Source organism: Dermochelys coriacea, chromosome 1 (genome assembly GCF_009764565.3).
Source record: "Dermochelys coriacea isolate rDerCor1 chromosome 1, rDerCor1.pri.v4, whole genome shotgun sequence".
NCBI classification, from domain to species: domain Eukaryota; kingdom Metazoa; phylum Chordata; order Testudines; family Dermochelyidae; genus Dermochelys; species Dermochelys coriacea.
Window position 1 is genome coordinate 212912650 of NC_050068.2, and position 10194 is coordinate 212922843.

Sequence of the window (10194 nt, forward strand, 5' to 3'; positions counted from 1 at the left end):
TCAGAAGGTAGAAACCCAAAAGAGGGAGGCCCAAACTCCAAGAGGCAGAGGGCCTGAACAGGAGGCAGGGAGCAGACTCAAGACAGTTGGCTCTGATCTATCTTCCCCACCAGAGAAGGAAAGAGAGCGTCCAGGGTGACCTGCCTAAGGCTGCGACTGGTGTGATGACCTCTGGGCGGAGGTGGAGTTGGGGGGGTGGCCCACCCCCTACCCAGTACATCTTTTGTGGGTGTGGCATGCCAAAACCCCACAGGGTGGAGCCAGGGATTTCCCTACACCCCCTCCCCCCACTATCTTTCTGCAAGAAACTCAACTGACTGGCTAGATGCATGTGGTGCAACAGTGAAAGACTCAACAGCTGAAAAAGTGAAAAACTCTCACCTCATGCAGAACATTTGCATACGTGGCTGATGAATGCACCAGTGCAAATGGTCATCAAGTATTAAGTCATTGTGTACATTATCTTGATGTCAGTGGTAGACTAGTACATGCGTTTCTAGATGTTCAAGTTATAGAAGACAGATTGGCTGCTTCTGTGACAACTCACATCTTAGAAGAGTTAAATGCTTGTCAGTTGGACCCCAAACAGATGGCTGCTTATGCATTTGATGAAGCTGCAAACTTCTCTGGAAGACATGGTGGAGCACAAGGTTTGCTCAGAGAAAAATGTAACACTAGTCTCTCCTATACACATTGCAGAGGCCATCTACTCTAACTAGCACTAGTACAAGCTGCAGTCTTCAAAAGACATTTAAAAAACTAAACATTTAATATCTTCATTATTTTATTTTTTCAGCAAGAGTCCAAAAAGACTGAATATCTTGCAAAATATAGAAGCTACACTGGGACTGAAGTCTAAATTAGTCCAACCTTGGAAAACCCTCTGGCTTTCTCATGAGCAATCCTTGGCTGTTGTCTTAAAATTACTCCAGCTGTTATTACTGGCTTTGGAAAGTATCTACCAAGATGGGATGGATCTAAGTAGTGAGGCTGGTGGATTACTTTTGCTACTATGTTCAGAGAAAACTATTGCCATTCTCTCTCTCTTGTAAGTCTACTGTTGAAACCACTTGGGTCATTAAACAATTAAATGCTCACTTAAACAGCTCACTTCATCGGATGCTGTAGCTCACGAAAGCTTATGCTCAAATAAATGTGTTAGTCTCTAAGGTGCCACAAGTACTCCTTTCATCATTGAATATAATTTTGTGTTCTGAAAGAAGTCGCCCTCTGCCTTATCATGTGAATGAACTAATGAGCATATCAATTGAAGGAATGGAAGTACTGCACACATGAGAGGCCACCAAAGATGAATGCATTGCATTCAAGAAGTTCATTAACAGACTTGTGCAAAATTATAACAAGAAACCAGAAGGATGTAGATGTAATGTTTCATAGAAGGCTTGAATAGCCAACTTTAATTTGTGTGATGATTTTAAAATCTAATACAATGATCAGGAAACATTTTTCAGTTTTTACTATGGTGCTATACAGCCCACCTTCACCCTCATGGTCTCACCCTTCATCGGCCCTGACACCACCCTGTAAATTTGGAACCCCCCCTTCCCATTTCAATTCCTGGGGAAAACACTGGGTGGAGACCAGGGACCAGCACGCTGGGCAGGGAGGCCACCCCCAGAGTAAAACCCAGGGCTGAGAAGATCAGGCCTGGCATCGGCTTAAGGGGGGAGGTATGGAGGAGGGTGCTGATGCAAAAGCACCTAATTAGCCCCTGCCCAGTCAGCTCCAATCAGGGGGAACAAGTGGGGGCTGATGGAAAAGGCCTGATGGTGGCCTGAGGATTGGCTACACCTGCTGGCCTGACAAGCCAAGGGCTATAAAGGTTAGGAGGGAGCTAGAAGCTGGGGGGAGGGTGGCTAGGGAGAAGACAGTCAGTTGGGGGAGGGAACTAGAGGCCTCCTAGCTGAAGCCTGACTCTGCCTGTAAAAGAGGTTAAATAATCCTGTAAAGCTTGTAAATGGATAAACACTAGTAGTGGGATAACTGCAGGTAAATAAAGACAAGCACAACCCTGAAGCCTCTCTGAGCCTTATTGGGGGCAGCAAGTGGGCCCCAGGAAGGGGGAGGTAGGTCGTGGACCCTGTTACACTTTCTTACAAAAAGTAAACCTCCCATCCCATCCACTGAAAACAGCAGCTGCTGAACATAATCATATGAACCACACATACAGTAATCTGTATGTATGGAATGGGAAGCAGAGCACTATAGTGCTCACCAGAAATGGATAATTCCCTAGGGTGGAATTGAACCCCATTCCCATCCCCCAAAAGCCTGAATAATCAGGCTTTAGAGAAGGGAATCACATGCAGGGCATTGGAGGGTACAGAATCCACGCCCTGACCTACAGGCAGAATTCTGGGTAGCTCCAGCATTACACCAGAGGCAAAAGGGCCACTTAAGCACTTTGATGTGAAAAGTCCTAGGTATTTAAGGAATCCAATATGACTTACCTTACAGCATCTTTAATAAAAGTACTGCTGAGTGCAGAAGTAATAGGGATCACAAGCAGCTAGCCATTATGCAGAATCACGAGAGCCATGGTAAACATTTGTGACCCATAAACAAAATCTACCTCTATTGCTTCTTCCCTGATTCCTATTCTTATCTCCTCTGTCCTCTAACCCACACCATTGATTTATCTCCCTTTTCTGTCACCCCTCCTCTCTTTGGCATTCACAGCACTCAATTGCTATCCTACACTAGCATATATATATATATATACATACATACACACACTACCAGGCTTAGCCATCACATATCTGCCTAGCTTGGAGATTGAAAATAACTTTTCAGGCCTGATCCTAAGAGGTGCTGACCACCTGCCACTCAGTGGGAATTGCAGGACTCCTTTTATATAGCACATGTTATATAGCACATTTAAGGGAATGTAGTCAACATTAAACTCATTAATAAATCCTAGGTAAATGAGAAATGGATGGGGAGTCAGGAAATCCTGGGTTCCCAGCCTGGTTCAGCCACTGGGCTCATTGTGTGTCCTTAGACAAGAGTCTTAACTTTTCCGTATTCTATTTTCCTCAACTGTAAATTGAGAATAGTGTTACACTATTGAACTAGCTGGTGTCTCACCACTGCCTTCTATTGGGTAGAATCAGAACTGCTTAACTGCATATTGTTGGCCTTATACCGCTACAAGCAATTCTCCTTTATCACACATGGTTGGGGCCTGGGCTTTTGGTGACAGAGGGTGCAGTGAAGTGAAGAGACACCTTGAAGTTCTAAGTGAACGTTTAACTGTTATCTAGATCAGCTTCAGGTCACAGTGCTCTTCCGTGGACTAGTTAGTGTTTGCACTGTACTTTGAAGATGACAGGAGCATAAGGGGTTTGCAATACTTTGGAATGAAAGGTGCTATTTACAGCATATTACATTAAATGAAAAAAACCCCAAAACCGAAACCAAAAAACAATCCACGTTACTGGAATGTCCAGGCTGAACTGTTAATCTCTGCTCTTGTCTCTCTTAGATTGTAAATTTGTTGAGGCACAGAACATGTCTTACTCTGTATTAATAAAGCGCTGTATTATTGTTTGGCACTATACACATGACTTTTAATAATAATTTTAATGATTTTTTTATAATCCTTTGGTATTATTAAATACCTACCAGTTCTGTGTGTATAGCTCACAGGTAAGTAAGCATTGTTCTCTGTATTTTTCAGATGGGGAAATGGAGACACAGAGAGGTGATGTGACTAAAGCATCGCTTACTCACATGTTGTGTGACATGAGTTTCCAAGCAACAAACACAAAGAAGCAGCACCAAAATGAGGCCACAGTAAATAGCTTTTATCAACAAATGGATGATGAACTGTCTGAGGCTGAATCAGATGCTTCTCCAGACAACAAACAGTGCTCAGTAAACATGGGGGCCCTGGGGTCTGGTGGGCGAGGGAAACCTGGACTAATTTCTAATACAGATTCTGGCACCCACTTGCTGCATGACCTTGGGCAAGTCCTTCCCTTGATAGTGCCGCAGTTTCCCCTCCTATGAAGTGCTATGGGTTAAAAGGAGCTATATTATTGTTACAGTAACTTCACCTCCAGCTCCTGGGATTGATGCTAGGTCTCTGTGCTGTGTCAAAGATGCTGTTGCACAAAAAATACTGAAGAGTGCATGTTAGCCAACGACACTATAGACAAGTTTCATTGTCTGCACAGACCCAAATTAAAGCCATTTGCCAGTCTGGATAAGCTTGGGGTCACCAGATAGGAACAATTTACTCTGGGAGTGAATAGAATCACAGACTATCAGGGTTGGAAGGGACCTCAGGAGATCATCTAGTCCAACCCCGTGCTCAAAGCAGGACCAATTCCGGGCCCAGATCCTTAAATGACCCCCTCAAGGATTGAGCTCACAACCCTAGGTTTAGCAGGCCAATGCTCAAACCACTAAGCTATCCCTCCCCCAACTGATAGGAGAGCATACAACAGACTTACTGTAATAGCTGACACCCCAGGCCAAATCCTGAGGGACACTGAGCACCTTCCTCTCTTGCTGACTTCCAGTGGAGCTGCAAGTTCTCAGCGCCGATCAGGAATTGGCCCTCCCTCTCGGAAGAAGTGTGAATTAGCATCACTCACCCTCACCTTGTTCACTCTTAGGTCAAGCATTAGAGAAACTGCCAAGAGCATGACACTGCTGAGGATGGAGGAGCTGAATTCTCCCCAGGAGCTGCCTACTGAGGAATGATGTCCATATTCCACTTACTTTAATTAACTTCAAGATGCTGCTTAGAATGATGTTCACTGGTATAATTGACTGCAGCAAGGGGTGAGCTCTCAAACAAGCTGCTCAGAGTTGTGCTCAGTGTCCATGGCAACACACGGCAGTTGTAAGGAGCATATGTGACCAGGATAACTCCATAAAGTCAGGTAAAGAAGCAGGGAGTGAATAAGAAAGTCTGTTGTAACCATGCCACCCCAAAAGCAAGACACAAACTGCTATCAAGTTATCAAGTCCTGTCCATGAGGAGCTGCATGTCATTCTGTTAGGGCCAATGGATCACGAGAGGAAAAACAGCCTCATAGTTACATCAGGTAGCTGTGACTCAGGGGTCTCATTTCTATATTTAGCTCTAACATTGACTTGCTCTGCACCTTTGGACAAGTTGCTTAAGTTTAAATTTCAAAGTGTCTACTAATCTTGGTGCCCAACTTTAGCGAGACTAGTGGGCACTTTTTAAAACATTTGCCCTAAATTATCTGTCCCTCAGTTTCCTCATCTGTACAATTCGGCTAATAACCCGCACCTACCTTATAGAGGAGTTGTGAGGCTCAGTTCATTCAAGTGTTCTGGACTCTTTACCTGGCAGAGACTGTAGACATGCCAAATACAAGTATCACCATCACTGGAATCCTGCCAGAAGCATACAGCATATCTAGCTGGAAGATGTGAAAATAATCTGCAGGCTACATTACTTCCAGCTGGGAACAAAGACATAGAGAGATGCTTTGTCTGTACCAGAAAAGATGCACCAGTTTTAACAAGATTGATTTAAATGAATTTAGTTAAACCTATGCAACCCCTACTGTACATACATACATCTGGTTTAACTCGGTTTTAAATTATTTTAGATTAATTCAGTGTAACTGTAAACTCACTGAGGCATAAAATCCAATTTTATCTGTACTGTATAAACAGCCAGTATATGTATCTTATGTATAGGCAGCAGCTATAATAGATCAGGGACGGCTAAGCCTCCCTTGGTGCAGCTGCTGCTGCCAGACGCAGGTTTTGACAGTTTGTGAGAGCTGGGCTTCTGCCAGAGGAAGATTTTGCTTATTATTATGTGCCATGCAGGTTCTGGGGTGACTGAGGAAGTGGTATCTGCTATTCAGCTTCCTGGATTCATTGGTAATCTCCCTGGGCTCAAGAGAGATTACTGATGAGCCCAGGAAACTGATTAGCAGGTACCGCCTCCTCAGCAGACCCGGAACCTGCATGGTGCATATAAAATGTTCAGCGTTCTTCTGGAAGAGCTTTTGCTTTTCCCGTCAGGCGTCTCGGGAGTGGAGGCGCTGCATGGCATGTTTCCCATTCAGGAGCTGGGGCCGGCCTGGGGCTTGGGCCATCTGGTATAACTGGGGTGGCTCAGGGCAGCCTGAGGCTCCTCCAGCTGTGTGTCTGCAGCAGATAGATTCATTATGTTATGACCCCAGCACTATCATTTTTCCTTCCATACCTCCATAACCTCTCACTTTTTTTCTCTTCCCTAACTTCATAATCCTAGAGACAGTTTCAACTATAAGTCAAATAAATGATGTGTTACATTATTTGTTCATTTGTTAGGTTTTACTAGCTCAGGTAGCTGGAGACCTTAAGATAAAAGGCACTATATAAGAACAAAGTGTGAACTGTTATGAGTCCATAACCTCAATGACCTATACCCTATTTTGGCTCCTCCTAATTTACAGCAAAAGTTTTGACCTGAAATTTCTCTGTTATGCTGATTATTATTGGAAATTATGTGCATGGCATGGTAAATTTGCACAGCACTTTACAAATATAGATAAAGCAGTGTTGCCCGCCCAGAAGAGTTTACAGTCAACAAATAGAAGACATTGAACAAGTTCCATACAAGAAATGTGAGGGGATTATTAATGAAAGCAGACACAAAGAAAGGATCATTAGATGAGGTGGGAGGAGAGAGAGGGCATTTTCAGATGAAGAAAGGGAAATGACATCCCTGGTTTGCAGGGCAGCATGACAGTGAAGCTGAGAGAAAAAATGGCAGCAGAAATGTAGATGGTGAGAGATTATTTAAGGCTTACAGATGAAGATGTGGTGCCTGAATCTGATGCATTATTTATACTGCTTGATGAGTTTGTGTGTGTCGCACATCTGGACGAAGGAGACTAGGCAATTTCACATTGTTTCTTGTCATTATCAGGTTCCCTTGTACTAGCAAAGTGTTATGAAGTGTGACAAACATTTGTTTGAAATATATATTTCCACTGGAGCTTGTATAAAGTGGAGCATTTCTTTGAAGTTTTATAAAAAGCCTGACAGTCATTCTGTCTATTTTCATCATAGACTCCAACCTCTTGCCAAGTATTAAAACCAGAAATTACAATAAAATTTTCTCTCTCCCTCCAGCCATTACATCCCTTCAAAACTGACATTGCAATGGCAATTGCAGATCTCCTGACTTTGGAGTGGTTTATTTGTTTTATTTATTTAATGTATGTATTTTTTACTCTACTTCTCCATTATCATTTTTACAGGAATCATATTTTCTGCCTTATTGAAGTTTTGTGGCTGTTAGTAAACTGTTTAACTCTGTACACCATGAAAGTGTGCTACAAAATAAAGTTTAATTGCAAACTAACAGAACAACATAATCCCCCACGGGCAGCTATTGAAACCATCAACTGTAATTTAGCCTCTTATTAGTAAATCAGGGAGCTGTTATACAATGGCGCGGCTAGATCTGGCTGAAAGCCAGCTAATAATGACAATAGTTAGTCCCTAACAAACTAATTTAGATTAAATCTCAGGGAAAAACTTCCTAACTGTAAGACCAGTAGGACAATGGAACAGAGTGCTTAGGGAGGTTGTGGAAGCTTCTTCACTGGATGTTTTCAAAAGGAGACTTGCAAAGCCATCTGTCTTGGATGGTTTAAACACAACAAATCATGCATCTTGGCAAGGGGGTAGACTAGATGACCCTTGTGGTCCCTTCTAACCCTATGATTCTAATACTATGCCAGGAAATATATAGGAACAAATTTGAAATTAACTGTGTCTGTACTGTGTCTGTGGAAGATTACATCAGTTTCATCCAGGGTTAAAAACTGAATATCTGGAGAAGGTACAAGCATTTAATATTTCAAAATTTTTTAAATTCTCCACAACAGGCAGGGAGCAACCCTCTGAGGGCCATTGGAAATTTCTTGGTCAGTACCTCAGAGATAGGCCAGATAAGAGGTGGAGGAGGGTGACAGTGTCTGTGAGTGCATGTGTGTATGTGTGTGTTGTATGCCGCCTGCTGGCATGGATCAGCCCTGCTCCTCTCTGTGTCCTGGACCCCAGTCTGCCCTGGGGCAGTCCACCTGGAAGACATCCCTAGAACCATAGATCAAGAAGCCTCGGCTCCCCAGCTGGCAGTTGAGCGGGCGAGCTGATTGGAAACCAGACAGATTTTGAAACCCATCTGGCAGGCAGGGTTGCAGCTTCCATCAGTACTTCAGCAAAATCACCATATCTCCAGGATCTGTTTTGGTTTTCCAAAGAAAGAAAGTTGTATTGGAATTTTCCTGCCCAGGTTAGTTTTAGGTGGGATAGGGTAAATCACTTCAGCTGCATATGCTATCAGAGAAGGGCTGAACTGCAAGGTGCTGAGTGTCCTCAAGTCCCTCAGGAGTCCATGACTGCAAGGTGCTCCTCATCTCAGAGAACCAGGCCTTAAGTGAGGGCACTTCCAAGGGCTTCTCGGTGCTGTTTTGGCTAACTGCTAAGCTGTTAAGTGGGGTCCTGCTTGTGCTACTTTGGAATATGCCCCTATTGAAACATGCATATATACAAGAAGCTCTCTGGCCCCTTGTGGATTTTGCATCTGGAAGAGCCTGTCCCTTGAATTAACTGCTGTAGATTGTGCAGAACTGTGATGAAGGCAAATTAAATATGCAGTGATTTGATTTTTGGAGTAGGGCAGGGGCCCAGTTGCTTCAGTGGCAGAAATGCAGGCAGGGCCAGAAATAGGATATTAGCGAATGAATTAGCGCATCCAGTACGTCTTATGGAGGGCTGAATAACTGCCACTTGGCTGCCACTCTCAGGACTGAACCAAAGACTCCAGACCTATTATAAAAACAACAAACACAGTCTGTTACAGCTTGATCTATGGATCCATAATTAATAGGTAAAGGGGAAGGCACTATAACAACTCATATTCTCATGGATCAGCACAGAGGGTGACCTGTAAAACACACTCACCAATGGGTTACACCAGTGCAAGATTATACCTGTTGCGGGGCTCTGTCTGGTCAGATTTTAAACTTCTCATGTTGTGTGGCTTTCACCACTTCCCTTGGGAGAGACTAGTCTCAGCTAGGGCCATTAGAACAGCTGGTATTTCACTAGTATCTTTTCCCTGGTGCTTCTGGAAAGCATAGAAGCAGTCTTTAAATGAAAAATAATGAGGATCACAATTATCAGCATATTGTTTTAAACCCACAAAAAGGTTCATGGGTGGTTAATTTCTATTTAACCTTAACTCGCTCACCCACATCACACACAGCAGGAGTCGGTAGGGCAGCTGTGGACTGAAGTACTTTTCCGATCATAATCCCACTCAAATGTTTGCACAAGTGCAACTCTAACTTCCTGATTGGCCCTGGCACGGGGAGAGAAAGTGGTTTATGACCCCAGCCACCCATGCTCTGATTGTTTCTGTAAAAAGAAAACAGGAGTCGGCTCCTAATTGCCAGCTACAGCGAGATAGATTTTATTCTGGGTTCACAGGGTTTATGCTCACAGAGTTCAGCAGACTGGTTGCACCTTGGGGCCAAGTTCAGGCAGGGGTGCCAAACCTGCAGAGGTAGCAGGGTGCAGCAGTTCTCGTATGATCATTACTGTTCATGCCTCAGTGCCATGTGCTTTCCTAATAACAGTTATAAAATCAGGCTGTCTCCACCTTTGTCATGGTACTGGCTAGGGCACATTGCAGGTTCCCCACTCTCTGTTTAATAGAAACATCCACTGACCTAATCCCCATACCACAGACCAGGTCTGGACATGTGCCCTTTTCTCTCCCTACACCCACACTCTCCTCCCCTCAGAGCCCAGCCATGGGGCACCCCCTGGCCCAGACATCTGCACTTTACTCCCCCGAGCTTCTTTACTGTCCAGCTGGGGGATGTGTTGCAGTGTAGCCCTGTCCTTCTTCACCCGTTGCCAGAGCTAGGTCTCCCAGGACCTCTCCTGCCTCCAAGAGAATGAGGATTAAGCCAAGCAGCCAGAGCTTGACTGAGCCTTCATCCCCAGCGGGCTAGGCACTCTTCTCACTGCAAACTTGGGTTCTGCAGAGTCCAGTGGCCCCTAGTGGCACCCAGCAGCTCTGCAGCCTCAATTCTGTGGGGAAACATGGACTTCTGCACAAATTCTGCATTGTGCAGTGATGCAGAATTCCCCCAGGAGTAATGTACTGAGCCA

General features: G+C 44.2%; 1 protein-coding gene across 2 annotated transcripts in view; it reads left to right on the forward strand.

Annotated features, from left to right (window-relative positions):
• Window positions 1-10194, forward strand: part of LOC119862273 (transient receptor potential cation channel subfamily V member 6-like) — a 161996-nt gene that overhangs the window by 95886 nt on the left and 55916 nt on the right. The gene's annotated exons all lie outside the window — the stretch shown is intronic.